Source organism: Hypanus sabinus, chromosome 7 (genome assembly GCF_030144855.1).
Source record: "Hypanus sabinus isolate sHypSab1 chromosome 7, sHypSab1.hap1, whole genome shotgun sequence".
Taxonomy (NCBI): Eukaryota; Metazoa; Chordata; class Chondrichthyes; order Myliobatiformes; family Dasyatidae; genus Hypanus; species Hypanus sabinus.
Genome location: NC_082712.1, coordinates 40,750,192 through 40,774,899, shown reverse-complemented (window position 1 = coordinate 40,774,899; position 24,708 = coordinate 40,750,192). Strand labels below are relative to the sequence as shown.

The 24,708-nt window shown below is 38.6% G+C and overlaps 2 long non-coding RNA genes across 5 annotated transcripts in view; one reads left to right on the top strand and one right to left on the bottom strand.

The window, feature by feature from the left end:
• The first annotated feature begins 952 nt into the window (after nucleotides 1-952).
• LOC132396738 (uncharacterized) lies at nucleotides 953-18,691 on the top strand. Of its 2 annotated transcripts, none has more exons than XR_009513098.1 (3): nucleotides 953-2,077; nucleotides 12,174-12,234; nucleotides 16,491-18,691. It is a non-coding gene; the product is annotated as an uncharacterized LOC132396738 (long non-coding RNA). The 2 variants fall into 2 exon arrangements; XR_009513097.1 differs by having other exon boundaries at nucleotides 15,782-18,691.
• Nucleotides 18,692-18,790: 99 nt separating this feature from the next.
• The window catches only part of LOC132396735 (uncharacterized), a 57,981-nt gene continuing 52,063 nt past the window's right edge, over nucleotides 18,791-24,708 (bottom strand). For all 3 annotated transcript variants that reach the window (XR_009513092.1, XR_009513093.1, XR_009513094.1), the window contains 4 exons: nucleotides 21,727-21,792; nucleotides 21,157-21,292; nucleotides 20,589-20,716; nucleotides 18,791-19,049 (listed from right to left, as the gene is read on the bottom strand). This is a non-coding gene — a long non-coding RNA (uncharacterized LOC132396735). The remainder of the gene's footprint in view (nucleotides 19,050-20,588; nucleotides 20,717-21,156; nucleotides 21,293-21,726; nucleotides 21,793-24,708) is intronic.

Here is a 24,708-nt window from a genome sequence, read left to right as displayed (position 1 = left end):
TGCCTAAATGCTCAGCCCTTCAGTGAAGTTTGCAGTTCCCAACATTGGTCTCATTAGCCTCCTTAGAACTTAAAAAACTAAAGCGAAAACAAGTCAACCTTGATCCTGTGGACCACAAGAAGAGGATTAAGTTAGTAGTGGGCCTAATTCCTGTGTGGTTAGGACACGGGCTGCAACACGTTCCACTTCCTGAAACCGGGCGTCAATTTGAAATAGAATTATCAAATCACATTGGGATGTCATTAAGCCCTGGCTGATATATCTGCGTTGCTGAACCCTCAGGAGAAACTAGAATAAATGTGGAAGGGAAGAATATTGTAGAAATTTGAGCAGATAGAAAGATACAACCAGTAAGGAGGAATTTAAGGTGGGGGGTTATATGTGAGGCAGGGTTTGAGGGTTGGCACAACATTGTGGGCCGAAGGGCCTGTAATGTGTTGTACTATTCTATTTTAAATGGGGGTAATGTTGTAGCCTGGAGCAATGTTAATAACAGAAGGTGAGGTAGCCTAGAAAAGCCAAATGTATCCTTAAGCAAAGTAGGCCAATATTGTAGAAAATCGCAGCTCATATATTGTACAAAGTAATAGAATAAGCAAGAACTTTACTTCTCTAAGGGATTCCATTAAGTCGATGACAGAAGAAGCTATTTTATCTAAACCACCCCTAAGGGGGTAGGGAGATATGCTCTGTGCTAGTGACATGCCTACTGTTGAATCACTCATACAGGGGAAATCGGTCACGGCCCACCCACTGGCTGGTACCACACATAAAGGTCAAAGGGACATGGAAGCAATTTCCCAGGGTTTTAAAGGAGAGCCTGAAGGTTTATTCCTTCCAAATCTATTTTTTAAAGCTGTCAAGGAAAGAAAATCTATCTATCTAAATATACTATATAAAGATGGAAATAAGGCCATTAATTGATTTTAAAATTACTTCATTTTGTTGCTTTGTTTAAAGCATCTTTGAATACAGTGGAGAGGTGGTCTCTTCAACTAGTTTCTGTTTCAACATTTTAACCTGCAGGTCTGCTTTATTTTGAAGTACCATTTAAAAAAATAATGTAGAGCACTAATTTGTTTGGAACTTTTGAAAATCTCAAGACATCACAAAGCACTTTACTATTAATGGTGTGCTCAATCTTTCAGGAAACATCCAAAATACAAAAAGCAATACAATAAGTAGCAGTAATTACCTTTACAATTACATCTCAAACCAGTCTCTCTCCTGTTCAGAGATTTTCACTCTCTCACTTTTGTTTCATATTCATCTATCCCTGTTTTAGCCTTGCCTGCCCTTCACTTTCTAAACCATCTTTCTTTTACCAGTGCAGTCTTTCATCTTGTCCATTACCTTTTTCAAAACCATCTGACCAATGCAGCCTTTCTTGTCACATTCACCCCTTTCCAGACCATGATGTACTCACTATCTCTTTCATACTCTTTCAGTATCCCCAATGCCTATTGTTTCCCAAACCCCACTAACCTCCTTCTATCACATGTTCCATCTCATTTTATCATTTAACTCCATTTCTCTGACCTTAAACTTGCTTTCCCTTCTAATTGAATTCTCTCTCATACACGTTCCTCTGTTTCTTCATATTCCTTCCCTACCCTTTCCTCTTCCCACCTCCACCTATTCCCCTAGTTTCTGCCTTTTTTTTTCATCACCTTTTATAGCCCACTCCCTGTAATCTTCCCCTATTTTAATGTTTATAAGCATCAAACGAACACCGCAGCTGGTGTAGAAGCAGAGCACACTATTTTTTCCTCTTTTTTCAATTGATATTTGGCTGGGAGCACTATATACAAATTTTACCTCAGCAAATAATTTTGATACTTATCCTTTAATGTCTCAAATAATTTGGAAATTCTTGGAGTGGTATGTGCTGGTGTTAATAAATAAATCCCAGACCAGTCAGCTGATGCAGATGCATCTTGGGAGATGAGGGTTACTGCACATGCTCAGACTGCTAAACCTCAACTTGTCACAATATGGTGCCAAGCAAAAATATCAACCATAATCTCAAGCTTTTGGGACAAGCTCTGTCTTCTTCCAATAAAGTTGTGGAAGGAAAGTAAGAGAGATATGTTATTGTGAAATAAGTAATATTTAAATTCTGTGTGTTTATCTTAGCAGTTAGTTTAAACAATTGACTTTTTGGTAACTGGTGAGGAAATCATAGGAGACAAAACAGTTCAGAAATCAGAGAAATTGCAAAAGCTTATATAGTTACCTGGCATCATTAAAATTGAAAATGCATTTCATTGTGTCAATGGTAGTGCAGGTGCTTTCAATGAAATTTTCATTTTGAATGCTGAATTTAATAGCCCAGTTTTGCTTTGAATATGAACAAACAATGTTAGTTGTTTTGCATTAACATTTGCAGGCAAAACTTTCTTGGACTTTCGCAACAGGATTTGTGGTGCCCTCTGCAGGGGATCTGGGATGTGAGTGAACAAGGCAAACACATCTCAATCAATCTTAATGAGGTTCTAAGTTAGAAAAAATAACTAATTACCAACCCATATCTATTAAAGAAAGGGAATAAAAGGGTTTCAGATAATAAACATAAAATATTTAAAAGGTATTCATATTTTTGATTTTAAAAAAATAACAGTAATTTAAAAGTAAAGAAATCAAGACTCCATAATTGTGAAAGTTAATTTTCAAGTTTAATGGAATAGGTTTGAAGTAATCATAAATAAACACAATTACAGATTACTTACATTAAAACAGATTGGCCTTAACTTCTGGCATCAATCATTTAGGCATCCAGCTTCTTCCTCTTCATGTGCTTTGATGCTAAGGCTCACAGTAGCAACACAGAGCAACTCACTTTGTATGGGCTGCTCTGGAAGTTGTTGTGCAATTTACCCTTTAATAAGAAAGAGGGCAGAGAGCCTGCAAGCTATTATTATCAACTATATTATTGCGCACGTATATAGAAATGTCACCCTTGCAGAACATTGGTTTAAGTGTTGCCTTGAGGATCAGCACATCATACTTAAGGAGAGAGGAAAGTAAGAAATGCACAAAAGAGTGTGCCAAAGAGTCTTTATTGACACCACCTATGCTTTGTCCCACATTGTACTCCATATTCACTGGAAACATAAACACAACAGTGGTGTCCGTTCCCAGACTTCGGTTCCCAGGTTTGCGGCCCTAATTACACACAGGTGGCTCAACTGGACAAGGCACATCACTAATGACACTGACACTGAACTCCCCAAGTCGGCACTTCGTTCAAATTTGTGTGACAGGAAGATACTCTCAGGTCAACAGGGGAAAAGATTCAAGGAAACATTCAAAACAATTAACCAACCCCACTGACATTTGGGAATTCTTGAACCATAACTACTCAGGTTGAGAAGAAATATTTGGTGGGCGAGTGTCCGTGATTTGCAAATACACAGTCGTCCCGCACCAGGGAGAGCATTTGACTTCATAAATGACCCACCAGTTAGGCATCTCCTGATTCATTTGTGGAAAGGTCTGCTTTCCCATAATGACCTCATAAATCACCTTAAGCTCCACAATACCAGATTGAAACCAAATCATCCTCAACTCCAAAAAAATACTTAGAAAGAAAAGAAGATAATTGTGGACATTAGGATGTAAAACAACACAGCAGTGAAACAAATCCTTTGACCTAGGATGCTGTAACAACCAAGCTGCCAATCCCAACAAATCATATCTGCTTGGTATTGCTTGGTAGGCTGGTCTGGAAGGTTAGAGGACATAGGGCCCAAGGCGAGCTAACTAATTGGATACTAAAATGGTTTGACAGTAGGAGTCAGAGGGGGTTGGTAGTAAGATGTTTTTCAGATTGGACTAGCAGTGTGATGTGACGCAAAGGTTGGTGCTGGGTCTAATGTTGTTCATCACTATATTAATGATGGATGGAAGTGTCTGTGGCATGTTACTAAGTTTGTAGATGACAATAAAATTGGTGGTATAGTGGACAGTGAAGATGGATTTCTAAAATTGCAAAGGGATCTTGATCTACTAGGCGAGTGGGCCAAAATGAGGCAGATGGTGTTTAATTCAGATAAATGCGAAGTGTGACATTTTGGTAAGGCATATCAGGGTAGGATTTACACAATAAATGCTTTAGCACTGGGAAATGTGTGGAACAGAAAGATGTAGCACTATACATTACATTCCTTGAAAATAGCAACACAGTTAGTCGGGGTGGTGAAGGCACATGGCATGCCTGCATGAGTACTGCATAAGGAGTTCACAAAGAACAATTCAAAAGGCCTGTTTCCATACTGCATAGCTCTATGAATCTATGAAAGTTCATTATCCTGAAAACCTAGTTCTGCTTCTCTCTATACATATGTTTCCTTGCCTTCTGAATATTTCCAAGGTTCATTTATTATGAAAGTATATAATTCTGAAATTCTTCTTCTCCACATAGCCAAGAAAGCAAGAAGGAAAAGAACAGCAGCATTATTATTGACCCCCATTTCTCTTCTCCATACACAAAAAACAAACAGAAGCAGAACAGCCACATCACCCTTCCCCCGAAACCCCTCGCCCCACACGTGAAAAAGAACAAGAAAGATAGTGCGAAAAATGGAGAATAAAAAAACTGAAAAGAAGTCCATATTCTATTCATATCAGAAACACAGAAAACCTGGGTAATATTCTTCAGGCATAGTGACAACCTCTCCCCTCTCTAGTGGCAACTGAGCGATCACACCAGGGATCAAAAGACAATCTCCCCTCTCCAGTGGCAACTGAACGATCCCACCAGGGATCAAAAGACAATCTCCCCTCTCCAGTGGCAACTGAGCGATCACACCACGGATCAAAAGGCAAAAGGCAATCTCCCCTCTCCAGTGGCAATTGAACGATCCCACCAGGGATCAAAAGGCAATCTCCCCTCTCCAGTGGCAATTGAACTATCCCACCAGGGATCAAAAGGCAATCTCCCCTCTCCAGTGGCAATTGAACGATCCCACCAGGGATCAAAAGGCAATCTCCCCTCTCCAGTGGCAATTGAACGATCCCACCAGGGATCAAAAGGCAATCTCCCCTCTCCAGTGGCAACTGAGTGATCACACCAGGGATCAAAAGACAATCTGCCCTCTACAGTGGCAATTGAGTGATCACACTAGGGATCAAAAGGCAATCTGCCCTCTCCAGTGGCAATTGAGTGATCACACCAGGGATCAAAAGGCAATCTGCCCTCTACAGTGGCAACTGAGTGATCACACCAGGGATCAAAAGGCAATCTGCCCTCTCCAGTGGCAACTGAGTGATCACACCAGGGATCAAAAGGCAATCTGCCCTCTCTAGTAGCAATTGAACGATCCCACTAGGGATCAAAAGGCAATCTGCCCTCTCTAGTGGCAATTGAACGATCCCACCAGGGATCAAAAGGCAATCTCCCCTCTCCAGTGGCAACTGAGCGATCACACCAGGGATCAAAAGGCAATCTTCCCTCTCCAGTGGCAACTGAGTGATCACACCAGGGATTAAAAGACAATCTCCCCTCTCTAGTGGCAACAGAGCGATCACACCAGGGATCAAGAGGCAATCTGCCCTCTCTAGTGGCAGAGCAATCACACCAGGGATCAAGAGGCAGGCAGCCAGTGGTCACCCTCTGCATTCGTCTCGATGTTTCAATCTATCTCTTTGCCTTAATTGGCAAACAATGGAAGCTTTAATCAGTGAACTGGGGTCAAACATTGACTTGCGCCCCATCCCATAGCCTCCTCACTACGAGCTTTGTGTTTGCTGCCTCTCCCTCCTGGAATCCTCTCAGAGACTGCAGAACATTCGATCAACCAAATGATCTTCAACCTGCAAATCATAGGCTTCATCAGTTCCAGAATCACAATCAAGATGGAAAACAGATATAAAAGACATAAAAGAAGTGAAATATATGGTTTCATGCTCAATCCAGAAGATGTTGAACTTGGGTGCATTGTTTGCTGGCACCACTTTGACCAGAAGATTGCCTATGTTTTCTGGTCAAAATCTAAAATCTAAAATCTAAATCTTATTTTAGATTTACAGCATTTGCAGTTTTTTGCTTTTTAATTTATTGAATACAGATCATCCCTAGGTTACAAACACCCAACTTATGGGCACCTGTAGATACCAACAAACACCATAATATTATTCATTTCAAAGCTCTGATGTATGTACATACGTTCACTTCCACAAAAGACAGTAATAGTTCCCTCTCTCTATTCACCCTTTGTAATCGTTCTTTCCTATCAGTCTTATGTGTTTTTGATGTCATTCATTACAATATTGTGGAGGTATGGTTAGCATATTGAGTGGTTTTTGTATGCTTTCTGATTTATGGACAAACATTGACTCAAGGATGTACATGAAAACAAAACCATTCATTACCTGGGAAAGTCCTGTATAAAAATGGGCCTCACAGGCAGTGAATATTGCTCCCTCCACTATAGATATTGATCTAAATATTTGACTGTTTGGTTCCATTGCTCGCTTAGTCATGACCCCTCTTCACCAGGGAGGACAGACTCAGCCTCTCTAGCTTCTCCTGATAACAGAACTGCTCCATGATGGTTAACCTGCCTTGCACCCTCTCCAGTACCACACATTCTTCCCATACCTTGGCAACACCTCAAAAATGAGGCATCGATCATTAAGGACCTCCATTACCCAGGACATGCCTTCTTCTCATTGCTACCATCAAGGAGGAGGTACAGGAGCCTGAAGACAAACAGTCAATGATTTAAACCAGCTTCTCCTCCTCCACGCACAAAGATGGGTGGAGGGCAGGTAGTGTTAAGAAACCAGGTAGGCTGCAGAAGAACTTAGACAAATTAAGACAATGGGCAAGAGAGTGGCAAATGAAACACAGTGTTGGAAAATGCATGGTCAATGCACTTAGGTAGTAGAAGTAAAAGTGCGGACTATTATCTAAATGGGAAAAGAATCCAAAAATCTGAGATGCAAAGGGACTTGGGAGTCCTTGTGCAGAACACCCTAAAGGTTAACTTGCAAGTTGAGTTGGTGGTGAGGAAGGGAAATGCAATGTTAGCATTCTTTTCTAACAAGGATGTGATGCTGAGGCTTTATAAGACACTGGTGAGGCCTCACCTTGAGTATTGTGAACAGTTTTGGGCTCCTCATCTAAGAAAAGACATGTTGGCATTGGAGAGGGTTCAGAGGAGGTTCACAAGGGTAAATCTGGGAATGAAAGGGTTTTCATACAAGGAACGTTTGATGGGTCTGTTTTCACTAGAATTTAGAAGGATGGGGGGGGAGGGATCTCATTGAAACATTTGGAATGTTGAAACGCCTAGGAAGAGAAGATGTGGAAAGGATGTTTCCCACGGTGGCAGAGTCTAGCACAGCCTCAGGATAGAGGGGCATCCAATTAAAACAGTGATGTAGAGAAATTTCTTTAGCCAGAGGATGGTGAATTTGTGGAATTTATTACTAGGTCATTGGGTGTATTTTAGTCAGAGCTTGATAGGTTCTTGATTGGACATGACATCAAAGGTTGTGGGGAGAAGGATGGGGACTGGGGCTAAGGAAGGGGAGAAAGAATCAGCCATGATTGAATGATGGAGCAGACTCAACGGGCCAAATGGTCTAATTCTGCTTCTATGTCTTATGATCAGACAAAGTAAATCTTTTGTGCTGAAATAAATTGACTTGTGTTAAAAATAAAGCTGAGGCAACAGCTTTGAGCCTGTGTCTTTTGCCTTCTACTATTTATTCTAAAAATATATGATTGAGTAGTAAATATAGATACTCTATATCAGCAGCCTTAAAATATACCCGAGTCCATTGAGTGAAGTCACGCAACACAGTACTTTCACTGGGAGAAACCTTGGGCTCAAAAATCCTCTTGGAAGCTAACGCTCGAATGAATTAAGTGGATTTGTAAATGTATTTACAGCTTTATTTGCTTGAAAGAGAATTGGGGCTTTCTTCTGCAAGCAAACTCATTACATGCAGTTTCGTAGCATTCTGAGAGAACTTTTTTAGGCTACAAAGGAGTAAATTTGCACTTCCATACGGTATTGTGTGTGCTTTGACTGTAGTTTTTTTTAAATACTCTCGTTCTCAGAAGCCAGTAAAAGCATACCATACAGGAGATGTCCAAGCTTTGAACACACTAAACTTGCTAACTTCCTAAATAATTACAAAAAACAATATAGATACCGGATCAACATAATATTGCACATTTTAGTGATTGCCTTCCATTTAACTCCAGTATTATGTTAAATTTTAGTCATCACATTACAGAAAAAAATTAAAGGCATAGCAGAGGGCCCAGAAAAGATTTACCAGAATGATTTCTAGGATGAAGGGCTACAGTTTATGAAGATAAATTAGAGGGGCTGGGATTGTTATCTTTGGAGAAGACAACGGGCACTTTTGGTGGAAGTTTATAAAATTTTGAAGGTCAGAACAGAGTGGATGGTGCTCCCTTTTGGGAAGAGGTTGAGGACTACAGGTCATAGGTATAAAATAAAGGGGTTGAATATTAAGAGTGACTTGAGGAAAACCATGTGGTTGGGATCTGGAATGCACTGCATACGGATGTGGTGAAGGCAGGTCCCACGAAGTGTTGGGTAAATGTACGGTGCAGGTAAGTTAGCAAAGTTACAGAAAAGGGATCATTGGATGGAAGTAGTAAGTGCCATGGGGAAGAATGGCCTTCTTCAATGTTGAAACCATGTTATGATTCTATGTATGTAATTATTCCTTGTCCTTTGAAAAGGATAATATGCTTATTCGTTATTTGTATTTTGTTTTGCTGCAAACATCTGATCTGGTTCATGAAATTATATTTGGCCAACTGTATTCCTAAAGCAAAAGCAGAGCTATTACATACCAATAAAATCTAAACTTTACATCATGCTGCAACATTTCTGCAATTTCTTTCGCCTTCTTGACTGCCAACAGGCACTTCAAAAGAGTACTGTCAAACAAATGTGTATCATAACTCATATCAGGGGATATTAGAGAGACAAAAATGGGTTTAAGGATCATGCAGAGATGATTACAGAAGGAAAGTTTGGATATAGGGCCTAACCAGTTAAAGGCCCATTTAATACTGGGTTTCCTCAGGCAATCAGATCTGAAGGAGCAGCAGAGAAATATGGGAGAGCTGTGGAAGGGGGGCAGGGGTCAAAGAAGTCATAAGGATGAGAATGTGCAAAACTATAAATGGATTTGAAAACAGTGATGTGAATATTAAATGAAAGGCAATAAGCTGGAACTCTGAAAAAAACCTTCTGTGTTCCCATCATTTTCTGTTTAAATATGAGAATCCTAAAAGTCAGCAAATTTGAAAATATTCCCGTCTTCTCATTAGAAACAAACAAATGTAGGTGTTAATCTTTGTCACATAGGTTTTAGTTTGGTCTGAATGAAATATAATTGGAAAATTAATATTCTATTACAGAATCCATGAAAATTTTCTTTACATTTTTAAGGAAATCAAGTCAGGTTAGATTTCAGTATCAAAGTGTGATATTTCTTAGCCTGTCTTCCTCTATGTTTCACCAAAGTGATGTTTAGAGCTGGATGGTCAAGAAATACATTTTGTATCAGGACAAAATATCAAAATACTTCAGAAAGAAACCTCTGTAAAATATATACGTTACTCGATAACTTCCTTTCATTTGTAATTCATCATTTAATTAAATAACTTAATAGGCAAAATATAATTAGAACTCTGGCATGACAACCAATGAACTCCAGAAAAATAATCAGACATACTTTAATTACGTGGCTAAAATGCAAATGATAAAGAAAATTTCATAATAATTTCATATACTAATTTGATGCTTTTGTCTGCAATTGTGAAGATATTATTGCCCTCCCTTTGGAGCCACAGAAACAAGCCTCTCTGCTGGACCAAAACTAAGGAGCACCTAGTTAAGTCCAAAGCTTTTTAGTGATTGTCTGCAAAATACTTGGAATGTCATAGCTGAGGTCATTTATGTCTTTACCCACATTTGTGTATTTCCTGCAGAGGTCACTGGACAGCGATCTGGAGCAAGATCAATATACAAATTTCCTAAACTTTAATCTGGCTACTGAGAGCTGCAGTGACTTAGCTGATCTCCACTCACTACCTTGGCGGAGGTCAATTGCATCACTGCAGCTCTGGAATCAAATCTGTGACCTTTACTGGCCAGTGGGGGGGCTCAATGGATATGCTAATTGGGTCATTGGATGAGCTCTGATCAACACAATTTAAACAACTTTGAATCACTGCCAGAATACATTACTTTTACATGATCACTTAAATGAAATTATTTAAACACACTCATGTCACAGTCTGGCATATACAAATTTTTCACAAGTTCACATAATTTATCCCATTAATCTCTCTTAAAATGCAATATATTCTCAAGAGTCTAATCCAAGATACCAAAACGATACAATCAAATTTAAATTTAATTATGTAAGCCAAATGAGTCAAATGCCATCAATTTACATGTCATTTTTAACAAATTCTCTTAAATAATATCTGACCATGAATTTGTACTTTATTGACTTTTCAGTCAGAAAGCATTCACCTTTAGAAATTCCATGACATACTGCAATTTTTTAATTTGTAACCCTTACACAAAATAATTTTATTTAAAAACTGATGAGATTAGGCACTTTGTTCAGGAAGTCAGTCAAGTGAAGATTCTCAGAGGATGTGCCTTTTTCTCTCAAACCATTAATGTCAACTCCACACCCATATTCTCCAGGTTACCTCATTCTCTCTGCACAGTGTTCCACCTGGTCTTCAGCTCTTCTCCTCAACCTCCTCCCTGAACTTCAAGGCAATTCTCCTCCTCATTCCTAATTCAACTCTCCGACACCCGCCTTCTCCCTTCAGATTATCTTCCAGCTTGCTCTTATGTTCTCTTCAGTCTCAGATCACACCAACCTTTTCCGGTCACTCCTCTCTTCCACATAACTGAGAACCTTTCTGCACCTCAATTGCTTCTTTCTGCTAAAGTGTAGATAGCCGAGGGAAAACCCGGTATATTGTGTATCCTCACATTTCCTTATGACATAGGAGGAGGCTGTTTGACCCATTGAATCTATGCCATCCCTAAAAAACTATCGCATTTCCTCAATTATTTTCTATAATAATTGTTTACACATCCCATTAACACTTCGATTTTCCCACCAGCTACCTGAACTAGGGATAACTTCCAGTGGTCAATTAAACAGCTAACCAGCACATCTTTTGCCGGCTGGTGGCATAGTGGCATCTGCACCAGACTTCAAGGCAAATGGACTGATTTCAAATCCGGCCTGCTCCTTGTACGCCTTCCATTAGTGCTGGGTAGAGTGCTGAGCTAACAACTTGACCTCACAAAAAAAAGTCAAATGCTACAGAAACAGTAAAAATTGTCACCCGATGCACCACAAGGCACAAAAAGGAACAATAGTGCACCTTTGATATGAAGGGGAGGAAACTGGAGCACCAGGGAAAACCTATGCCATCACCGGAGAATCGGTAAACTCCAGACAGCCGATGTTGCCGTTCAGGACTAAGCCCAGGTGCCACAGTGCCAAGTTGCCAATTTCATGTGCATAATGTTTTAGCCAAGATATTTTGTTAGAAATATGGAGCCTTGTACAAAATATGGGCTCCCTGTGCACCTTCTTTTCCAAGCATGAAAATGCACAGTAAAATTTTTAGCCTTCATACGCACTAGTATTCTTTTCATACATCATTTCATTACATAGCAAAAATTACATACAAAATAGACAAGATTAATGATCATTGAGTGAAATCAGGAAATACTCTTATATGTGGAGTAAAATAATTTGGGACTTCGTCAAAATTATGTAAATGTTCGATAATTGAAAATTTCACATGGATAATGGATTTTTGCATCATTCTTCTGTTTTACATCTCTGACTTATTCACCTTACCTTCAAAATGTTAGCCATGGCCCACTACTCTCCAAAATGTGTCCAAAGATAACTTCAACAGATATTGTATTGCAACATTAATCCTGTCCTTCGCTATCAGGACTGCCAAATCTGTGGTAAACAGCTGAAATAATTACAAACTTGCACAAATATAAATTGAGGTTAGTGTTTTATATTATTGTGATTTACAAGTAATACCGCTGTTCATATTAGTTAAGACTAAAACATAACTTACTATTAAATAATTTCATTACTATTTGTTTCCAAAACAGAATTTATCATTTGCATTGCATTGTTGCTGGAGGGTATTGGGCCACGGCTAACCTCTTCAAGGTAATTATTGATTTGTATTTTAGCCCAAATATTCAGAGTCTTGTATTTTTTTTACTGCATATAAGGTCTTCCCAAATACTATTAAGACTGGCATTTCAGAAGGTAAATAAACAAAAATCTAACGTCATTGTAAAGTTTAACAATTTTTGATATTGTTGGAAAACTATGTAAAGTTTTCTTTGTTTTTTATTATGAAATTGCAGACTTAGAAACATCTGATATTCATTACACACAAATGAGATATATATCAAGCAAATACTCAGAATTAATTGAACTTTAATGGCGTAAAAATGTGAATGACAAACAAGAGTGAAATTCAATGATTGTGATGAACATCTGTGTTATTCTTGATATGATCAAGACAATACATTTGAAGAATTTGGTTTAATTTGCTGATTGAATCCCTGGGGTGCTTCCAAGCACACATTAATTGACTTGAAATGGTATTTTTGCATTGCAGCCACAGTGTTGACCAGGGTAATCATTCATTTGATCTCCAATTATTCTCCTCACATGTTACGAAGATAACACAACATTATTAGTTCCCCAGAATAAAATTATTTTATAATACATGAAGCATATTAATTATAATGTTGCTTCCAATTGACAGTGAAGAATTCTGTATTTAACCTTATTTGCTTAAGAAACTGTTCACTTCTATGTACATTGCCAGGCTGACTTACATTACATTCACTACCTGGGTAAAAAATGTTTATAATTAAATATTATCTTTTACAATAATCATTCTTTTAAAAACATAATTATAATTATTTCTCTAATGGAACAGGCCCTACCAGCCCAACAAGCCGGCTCCCGAGCTCACACCTATTTAACACTAGCCTAATCACAGGACAATTTACAATGACCAATTAACCTACTAACCAGTATGTCTCTGGATTGTGGAAGGAAACTGGAGCGCCAAAGGAAACACACATCACAAGATCACAAGACAAAGGAGCAGAAGCAGGCCATTCAGCCCATCGAGTCTGCTCCGTCTCTCCACCATAAGCTAAACTGTTCTCCCATCTAGTTCCAATTTCCAGCTTTTTTCCCATAACCCTTGATACCCTGAATAATTAGATACCTATCAGTCTCCCCTTTAAAACCCCTCAATGATTGGGCCTCCACAGCTGTATGTGGCAACGAATTCCATACATCCACGACACTCTGGCTAAAAGAATTTCCTGTGACATGGTCACAGGAAGAATGTACTAACTCTTTACAGAAGGCATCAACATTGAACTCCCAATTCCGACACCCCAAACTGTAATAGTGTCACACTAACTGTTACACTACGCTGTCCTATATAATAATTGCAATTTTCAAAAATGCAAATACCTCACAGTTTTAACAAGATTATTTCTGACTGTAAATATATGTATATTGGTTAGAACATCCATCATATTTTTGAGAAATGGAAAATGCTGCCTTCTTTTAGGGAAGTCAATTTCATGCATATTTGCAATAAATTCTACTTTTCGAAGAGAAGGTACCGTTTATAATATTTTCACCTGTAGTTCTAAGAGTTACAGATTACAAAACAAGTGTATTCAATTTCCAAGGTGTTCTTTTTTTAAATGTTATTGTTTCTATAAAATCAGATTAAATTGAAGCTCTTTCCTGCTGAAGGGGTTTGGCCTGAAACGTCGACTGTACTTTTTTCCATAGATGCCTCCTGGCCTGCTGAGTTCCTCCAGCATTTTGTGTGTGTTGCTTGGATTTCCAGCATCTGCAGATTTTCTCTTGTTTGTAAAGAAAAACTCCTCGCATTCTCCCTTATCTAATTTCCCCTTTTTATGCAACTTTCCAATTTCCTTTGTATTTTTATGGCCTTCATCGTATTTATGTTTAATGAATGTCATCTAGATTTTATGTAATTAATTTTAATGTCAATTACATTGTTTTTCCTTTGTTGATTCACTTTCATTTCTAATGACATTGTACCTTGTTGCTTCTTAGACTTGTCACTGTGATCTCAGATCACTTAATTGCCTTTGCTTATCTTGGCTGTGTCTCTGCTGTGTCCTGGTTCTGTCCTTTCTGTAGTCTCTCTCTTCACATAATGTCATGAGTTACAGCACTGCCTTTCTTGTCATTATGCAATGCTGCATTGTGATCATTTTCAACCACTGCTCAAAGATTTATAACTATCACTTTTATCTCCTAGTCCTCCCTCTGCCATCATGTAAACTCAGTACTAATTTTACCTAAATTCAAAAACATGAAAATTGGCTCAGGCCCAAATCGAAGCTGATGCTGCATACAGAACATTAATTATTGCGATATTTCCATGACTTTTGTTTGGTTTGTCTTGAGGGTGACTGGATTGATTGATGCGCTTTATAAAAGAGAAACACAAGGGAGTTACAATGATGAAAATTAAAATTCCATATAGTTCATATGTGGAAACGTATCGATAACATGTCGTGGAATCAGTGTCAAGACTGTCTAGTCATTTACTGCTCTTGCCAACACTTGCAAAACTGCATGTTGACCACTAAGTTATGCACAGTATGTAGACTTAAAATTTATTTCAAAGATTGATTGAATTCAAAGGTGAATTGAATTCTTAGTTGCTCTGATTCAACATCAGATCGGTAATAAACATTCAAGTGAATGGCTTCTACCCTAAATGAGGTTAAGTGCAGATTTCTTTACTGTCATTTGAAGACATTATCGATTATATTCAATACACAGAAATACATTAGAAAATAATTTAGTTTTGCATTCCTTCATTAAATATAAAAAACTGGTTTCTCCACGTACCTATTCGTCCCACAGATCTAAAGCAATTTGGTTTATTGTGAAAGTTTCTGACATCTTTTGATTAAAATCCCTGTGAAACATTCCCAAGAATAATGAAGAAAAATTTCCAAGTATGTGTATCATTATATTTAATCTGCAAGTGATATTAATTGCCATGCGCTGCATTTATAGAACAAGGTCTATTTTATAGATATGTGTGTGTTTGCTGCAAGGCAGGGAGCATGTCTTTCAATTTCCTAACAATTTTATTCCAAGCATAAATTCACTCATCACTCTTTCTAAGTAAAGAATAATGCCATTTCTGTAAGAATCATTCAAATACCAAGGGGTCATTATTAAGGAAATGATCAGTGGGATTTATGTTCCACAAAAACAAGAAAATGAAAACCAATGTAATTATTGATTACAGTTAATCTTAAAATAAGGTGTAGCGCGGAGGTTTGGTAAAATGTAGAGCTCAGATCTTCTTACTTCGGTAGTGTGTTACAACTGTATGCCAATAAAAAATGGGTCATAAGATAAACACAAAAGGAATGGGTGAATAAATGCATCTAACCCCTCTTATGTAGGGCACTGAATTCAGGGATTTAGGTCTAATTGTTCAGAAAGATACTTGGCCAAATTTGAAATGACTGAAATTTTTGAAATTTTTGTGCACAGTGCTTCTTGAAATGTGAAAATAAGTTTCAATAAAATTAATCTGATTGATTTTCCAAAATATAGCAACCATTTAATATTTTGAAGTTTTCAATGGATTTTGAAATCTATTCTTGGGTTACAGGGACCACTTCACTCACAAGACCCGAATTTAATGTCCACAAGAAAGCCTTGAGAAAATCGAATAGCTTTTTAGACACTGCATGAAGCAGTTCAGAACCAATAGCATTGTGATTACCAGTTCAATAGCAACTGAACTACCACAGCTATGGAAAGAAAAGTTTCACCACACTACCGAAGGAGGAAGGTTGCTTCAGTTAAATTTACATTATTCTCTAGCTGATCGCATACTGAAGTAAAATATGGATTGCCTTCATCTCAGTAGGTCAGTAACGGCCCTTTGAGCAATATTAATGTACTGTATTAGTGGTGAGCGGTGGTAACTGTTACTGCAGATACATTTCCATTGACACAAATGCCAGAGTCAGCTTTACGAGTGAATGCACACGATTCCCCGCTCCTGTTCTCAGAATTTCTTTTCTGGAGTGCATCTCTTTAAGACTAATTGTCTTTGTCTTGAGTTGGTCGTCCTACTGCGGTTCGGTACAGATCGCCCAGTGCTGGGCTCCGTCCCCTCCTCGAATACTCACCAGTGTTCTCTTTGTATTAACGTTAGAGAAGACGTTTCACTTCGCCTGTCACGAATTACGTTCGCCTCCCCAGCTGTCAAAACAGGGGGTGTCTCTTTCATTCCGCCTCCTAGCACCAAAGGACTCTTTAATGCTCATGTTTGGACACAAGCAATTACCCCTAATTATTGTTTTTCTTTTCAGTGTGCCTGTCCTGCTGGAGGTCCGGCAGATGAACATGCCATAATCCGCCACAGTCGGCTGACCTCGGTCCGGTTTTGCTGGAAAACCTTGGGGAGAGGCACCGTGGCTTTCATCTCAATGATAATTGAGACAGTGCGGTGAATTGATTCAAACTCATTCAGATTGCTGAATTAACCTCTGTGTACCGCCTTTAAATGGACTCAGCTAAGAGCTTATACGTGTTGATGGCCGTGCTTTCAAACAAACCTCAGCTGTCAAAGGCACATTGCTTTGACCTCTTTTTGGGGGGCGAATGTGTATTACGAGATTTTTGTCTAATCATAAATAACGCGCAATTTTCTCACTTCTAACATTAATATCTAATTGTAGATCCATTCTTTTATGAAAAGATAACTTTAATAATGCGTATTTTCTATACAAATTTAGGTCTTGGACATTACTTTAAAAGTTAATTATTTTAGTTGGTGAACATAACTTTCGTGACAGTTTTCTGTTATCTGTCCATAATGGTCCTGGAACCTGGTTGGGCTTCACTGTGTTAATGATACTAAAGAGCCCGAAGTAACAACTTACTTGTGGCGGGCTTCCTTCATCTTGCTTACCTTGTCTCAAAGAGGAAGGTCTGTTGAAGCTCCAATATTCTTTAAAAGTCAGGAGCCAAAAAAGTAATAAACTATATTTAAAAAGTTATTGTTCCTGCTGGATCCGCGCTGTGGTGGAGGGCTCAGTGAACAGTAGGAAAAGAGACTTTCGTCGCGAAGGAACAACTGCGCCGTAAACTCGCAGCACTAGATTAAAATAATTTTGTAAAGTAGTAACAATACAGGTTGCTAATTAGAAATTTTTATTTGCGTAAAAAAAGTTATTCCTTTCCTCAAATTATGATTATTATTTACACTGAGTGAAAACATTTTTGTTTTACTTTTGATAATGTCACTTACAGACAGTAATAGCCTCCCGCCGTTAATACGGAAATTTATTGGTTGTGTTATCGATTATATATGAATGCCTTTTCAGAGATGCCCATTCTGCAACACTAAGAATTTTTTTTTGCGTTCAAGATTTTTTCATCAGAACGGTACTACTAACTGTCTCTCCTCAGATGCTGTCAGACCAGCTGACCATTTCCAGTATCTCCTATTTTATATTACATTTCAAACCTCCATATACTTTGCCTTTACATTTTGTTTTAAATTGTTTTACTTATGAAGGGAGAAGTGTTTCTTAGGAAAGGGTAAAATATGCAAAACATTTCGCTTTATTTTTTGTTCTCGTAGATAAAACATAATGGAGCAAGATGATAAACTACGAATGTGTCATTTAAGTAAGAAATACTAATTATAAAGCGAGAAGACCTCTATTGAATCTCATTAAAGAAGAAATTGTGACCCGAAGGCTGTTAGAGGCTGGTAAATTACACAGGAATCTCCTGCCGAATTTTTATTCTAACGCTTAATAACGTGTTACATTTAATTACAGACATAAAAATCTATGGTCCTGTATAAAGTTTGTAAAATATTTTGTTTAATAAAAAGTATAATTTATTTCTTTCAATGGAGTTTCAACGCCCGTTTGACCCATCGCGAATTTCATGTTCGAATTTCATGCTTTTCATTCATGCATTCACGCTTCGCGCAACTACATGCATTCCGGAACACGGCATTTACCATTCCAGAAATTAGGCTGCAAATATTAAATACTTCATTCGATCTGTGCATATATCTTGCCTTAAACTGAGTTACAATGTGTGCTTCTAAATTTAAACTATGAAAATGTAATCAAATAATTTGTCACACTCAAAAGTTGTCCATTTATTCCGAGTCCGTGAGTCTGCATTATAGTATTCCTGTGAAAATCAGGGACTTCGTAAAATTTTGATGCAAAACCTTTTAATTGATACTTTTTAACCATAATTTTCATTTGTTGAGAAAAATGGCGCTAGTCACTTCATAGTTCATTAAACGAGGACAATTGACAGTACCTATTCAAGGAGAACATGGCCCATCTACTTTAACCGTTCATTCCTAATGATTAAGCTTTTTATTTCAATTGACCCATTACTAAAATACTTCTGCCGTGAGTTTACCGTGACCCCATCTCATATTTTAAAAGCCCGGAAAAAAACAGTATTCCTTTTTCTTGTTTAATTTCCGGTTAAATAAACGATTGCTCCTTAATTCTGGGTGGTCTCTGTAATTACTATTTTTGTCTTCATAGAACAAGCATTTTTAAAACGATCGGCTTAACTCAAAAGTTTACCCCCCCCCCACCCCCACACACACATACACACACACCAGAAATAACGGGAACGGACCCAAATTTATTTCTCATTTTATCGTTTCAACAATGCATCTGAAAGCAGCCGTCACGGTATCAGTTATGACTTAAAGGGAAATTTCACTGTTATTATAAGAACGCTTAAAATATAAAAGGGAACAGGAAGAATGAACGAATTGGATTTGGCATTTGCAAACTTTCATAGAAAGGATGTTATTTCTGGAAACGTCCCTCCGTTTTCCTGAGAGTTTCTGGACGCCTCTCCCTTGCACAAGCTTCTTCCTGCGGGACATTCAATAATTAATACCCAGCTGAAGCATCTTCTGTGCTAGGAGTGTGGACAATTTACCCCCCCCCCCCCACCCCCCCAGCTTGGGTGAAGTTCTCAAGTGTATTCTCCAAATTAACAATGCAGGCAGCATTAGGGTCATCTGTAAACAAGTGAACATTTTCAGATACTGGAAATCAAAGTAACACACAAACTGTTGGAGGGACTCAGCAGGTCAGGCCCATCAATGGGAAGAAGTAAACAGTCAAGTTTTGAGCCAAGAGCCTTCATCGGGACTGGCAAAGTGGATAGCTTTTCACCTGAAATGTTAATTCTACTTTTCCCCCTCCATAGATGCTGTATTATTTGCTGAATGTTTCAAGCATATTCTGTTTTTATTGAAGTCTCACATTATGTATCCTCAAAGTAAATAATTTTAGGGAGCACACTATAGTCAAATATTTATGATCATCAGTATTAGTGTTCCTGCTCATGCATAAAAACTTTAATTTGAAAATGGTCATGTGTATAGTCAACTATTCTTTTCAACTACTAAGTTTCAGCTGGGTGTAAATGTGGACAAGACAAAAGAGATGATTGTGGAATTCGGAAGGCACAAGTTGACCACTCTCCATTGCACATCAATGGCTCTGCTGTGGGGAGACAGAGGAGCACATAGCAAACAATCTAACCTGGGCCCACAACACCTACTCACTAGTTAAGAAGGCAGAGAGGCGACTGTACTTTCTGAGGAGACTGATGTGTGCAAGGCTCCCCATGCCCATTCTAACAAGTTTCGACAGGAGCACCATCAGGAGAGTCCTGCCTGACTGCATTATGGAGTGGTACAGAAGCTGCAAAGCTTCACACCGCCAGATTCTACAGAGGGTAATAAAAACTGCCAAGAGGATAACCAGGGTCTCCGTCTCCCTATTTGTCACATCTACCAGGAGTGTTGTGTACTCTTTGACTGTTACCATGTGGAAGGGGATCATCAGGTCTAGGACTGCCAGACTGCGTAACAGCTTCTTCCTCCAGGCTGTGAGACTAATGAATACCCTGCCACCACCAAGGTCTCACCACTAAGGTTGAAAGCAGCTTACTTGTTTACCTGTGCTGTGTACTTCATGCACTTTGAATTATATTTTATTAACTTATTTGTGGTAATATATCATTTTATGTGCTGTGCGTGATATGTTTTGTGAGTGCACCATGATCTGGAGAAGTATTGTTTCATTTGGTTGTACGTATGTACAGTCAGATGACAATAAACTTGAACTTGAAAATAGTTATTATAAACAATATCATTCCTAATGCTGCATTACCACAAAACTCAATGGTAAAAGGACAAGGAAAACTCATAGTGATTATCACCTACAGCTGATTAATCCTCTTTCACATCAAACTGCAGAGAGAGAAAAAATATATTCAGGAAGAAATGCAGCACCTTCTGCAGCTCTTGGGAAATTCTGGCCCATCACTGGACAAAGTGGGGAAGCAGTATTTAGGATAAGTGGCAAAGGTGTGGACTGCCTCACAAACTACCCACCTACCTGCCACAGCAACCAATTTCTGCCCTATTTGGGAAAGTGTCTGCAGGTCCCACTTTTTGGCTTCATTAGCCCACCTCAGAACTCACAGAACCAGAGGGTAGCATGACATCATTGATCCAAAGGACTGCCTAAGAATAAAGGAAAAAGACGAAGAAGGCATCAAACACAATTTGGAAGAAGTAGTAAGAGTATTACTCTATGCCCTTGCTACTCTCAATATGTCCATCAACTTGAGCAACTCTGTAGTGCAATCAAAGTCCAAGATGGCTAAATCCTGAAGGATTTAAGTGTCTTACTGGATTAGTGGCAGGTATTCAGTTCAACAGCCTAAAAAAACCATTTGACCTTGTCATCACCAATCTACCTTTTGCCAGTGCATTTGTATTCAACAGTTTTTTTGGAAGTATCCTAGACCAAAAGACCTGTTCCTGTGCTTTAGTGTAAAAGTACAGATTCAGAAAGTCAATCAGCATTCAAACAGACTCTTCAGCACAGGTTTACACAGAATTGTTTACATTAATCGTATACTAAACCCAACTTATTCTCTCCTCAATCTTCCCACACTTACCTACACACCTGGGGCAATTTACAGTAGCTACATATCTTTTGGATGTGGGAGACTGAGCATTTACTCATGCTTCGTCCAATCATCCCTTCCTCTTCCTCTGTGATCATAGTATCCACAGATGCTCTGAACCAGTCCACTACATTAAACAAAAACATTAGATGTGAGTTAGAGGCAGATGACTCTTTATAACACACTCTCAAAATACTGGAGGAAATCAGCAGGCCAGGCAGCATCTATAAAAAATTGTAAACAGTTGACATGTCAGGTTTGGACCTGTCCTGATGAAGGGTCACAGCCCAAAACGTTGACTGTTTATTCATTTCCATAGGTGCTGCCTGGCCTGCTGAGATCCTCCAGCATTCTGTGTGTGTTGCCTGGATTTCCAGCATCTGCTGATTTTCTCTTGTTTGCGAGATTACTTTTTATGTTGATTGCAGGACACTTTAAAAAACCGGACACACAGGATGCATACTGATGACTGATGAAATTGCATTGATTTCATACAATGGTGCAAATTCTGTTTCTAAAGTCGTTTTGAAATTATAAATTCTATAATTATCTCCCACTTACCTATTTTAATAGGATGCTTTAATAGGAAGTCCAGATTCTATTTCCTTATGCTAATGCTCATTGTGGCTGAAATATAAAGAGCCAAAGATTGAATTAACCCATGGAAGAACTTGAATCATTGAAAAGTGTGTGTGTCCATGGACATATTTTGAGAGGAGGGGTGGGATGTAAAGTAATTTGCCAAATTTAGTTAAAATATAACTTTACCAGGTCAGGTAAATGTGACACAACATGTACCATGAGTCAGATTTTACTCCATCTAGAACATTCATTTTTAGGAAGATGTATTAGTCACTATACGCAAGAAATTGGTTCTTTGTTAACTAAATCAACCTACTTGCCTTATTATCTTTCTTGGTTTGATAATCACCCATTTCTGCATTGTCATATTATCCATCACATGTAGGGTCATAGATCCACAGAGCATGGAAATTGGATTTCTTTTTCACCATGTCCAAGCTTGCCATCTCCCAGTATTTGGACCATTCTCAAAGTTCAAAGTAAAACTTATTATCAGAGTACATACATGTCACCACATTCAATCCTGAGATTCTTTTTCCTGTGGACATACTTAGGAAATCTATAGAACAGAAACTGTAAATGGGATCAATGAACCACAAGCTGTGCAAATGCAAATATAAATAAATAGCAATAAATAACAAGTATGAAAAAACATGGAATGAAAGAACATGGAATAACAAGATAAAGAGCCATTAAAGTGAGACCATTGGTTGTAGGAACACCAGAAATAGAATGAGTGTAGCTATCCCCTTTTGTTCAAGGGCCTGATGGTTGAAGGGTAGCAACTGTTCTTGAACTTGGTGGTGTGAGTCCTGAGGCACCTGTATCTTCTACCTGATGGCAGCAGCGAGAAAAGAGCAGATCCTGGGTGGCAAAGATTTTTGAAGATGGATGCTGCTTTTCTATGCCAACTCTTCTATGCATAAGCCATTCAAGTGCTTATCTACAGACTTCATAAATACTGTTGATGATCTTGCTTCCACCACTCTTTGGGTGCTTAAGGATCCCCTTAAATCCCCTCTGGATCTCTTTGCCAAATCATTAAACTATGTCAATCTATAAGCTAAGGAAAAATTAACAGCAGTCCACCCAATTTATATGCCCATCATTTGATATACTTGTACCTTGATCATGTTGCTTCTTAACCTCCTCCACTCCAGGAAGAATGTAGTTTTTCCATTATCTCCTCATAACCGAAATGCTCAATTTTGGCAACATCCTGTTGAATCGCCTCTGCACCAACACTACTATTATTGTATTTTACGTATAGTGTGTTGCTCAGAATTGCATGCAGTACTCCAATTTAGGCATAAATTAAGCTTCATAAAGTTGGAGCATAACCTCAATGCTTTCATATTTAATGTTAGAATTAATGAAAGTCAGTATTCCAGATGCCTTCCTAACCAAATCATTCACAGATACTGCCATCTGCAAGCATCACTGGACTGGTTCTCTGAGGTCCCACTGCTCATCAAAGCTCTGTAAGATCCTACAGTTCATGGTGTATGTCTTAGTCTCATTTGCACTCCCAAAATGCATCATCTGATCTTCACCTTGGTAGAACTGTAATCGGCCATATATCACCAATACAGCAATATCACCTTATGGCCTAAGACTACCCTCTATGCCATACACAACACTGTGAATCAATATGCTATCAAGTCCTCATAATTGGCTAGTATCAATACCAAAGACTGGAGCCGGAGGATTGATCAGAAGTCTGGAAGTTGAAGCTCTATGGCCAAATCCTGGAGGCCTGTCCTGGAATTGGAGGACAGTCTGCATATGTGGATGGGTGGGAAGGGAAGGGCAGTTCTCAGGTTGTTGTTGTTGTTTTGTTGCTTGTTGTGTACTGTTTCGGTGTGTTCTATGGAGTCCTGCTGAACACTGGGCATGCTATGTTGGTGTAGGAATTTGTGGCAACACTTGAAGGATGTCCCCAGCACATCTTCTGTGTGTGTTCATTGTTAATGCGAATGATGCATGTCATTGTATGTTTCAGCATACATATAATAAATAAACTTAAATTTCAATCTCAATCTTTTTGTCATCAGCAAACTCACTGATCGTGCCTCCTAACTTCACATCCAATCATTCACATATATTACTAACAGTAAGGGTCCCTACACTGACCCTGGAGAATTACCTCTCATCACAGGCATCCAATCACTAAAACAACTGTCTATCATCATTCTCTGTCTCTTAGCTACACAGTTAATTTTGAATCTAGTTTGTCAACTTGTCCTAAATGCCATGGGACCCATGGACCAATTCCCTGTGTGGAACATTGAGAAAAGCTTATTGAAGCCCAGGAAACCATATCTACTGCACTGTCCTTATTAATACACTTGGTTACCTCTCCAAAATTTCAATCAGATTGGTCAGACAGGAATTGCCTTTGATAAAGCCATACTGGCTGTCTCTGGTGATATCCTATAATTCCAAATGATCGTTAATCATGACCCACAGAATTTTCTCCAATAACTTCCCTGTCACCTATATCAGATTCACATTTTCCAGGTCTTGCCTCCCTGCTGTTCTGTCTGAAACGATGGGGCACATTTACCATTATTCAGTCAACAGAAAGTTCAGCTGTGATCAGCAAGGATTTAACATTTTCAGTTAAAACCCCAATAGTCCCCTCCCTTCTTTCCCCTAGCAATGTGGAATAGATCCCATCCAACCCTAATGCTTAATCCATAGTTAAACCCACTAAGGCATCAAGTATCTTTTCTCTTTTATTGAGACTTGCACTAGACTTTCATCTTCCCTTCTGCTAAATTCTTCAACTACAAAATCCAATTCCTTAGCGAAAAGTACTCATTTAGGACCACTGCTATACGTTCTGTCTCCATACACAGATTACCACTGTTGTCCCTAGTACATTCTACTCTTTCCCTGGTTATTTGTTTGTCCTCAATATACTTATAGAATGCCTTTAGATTAATCTTAATCCTGCCT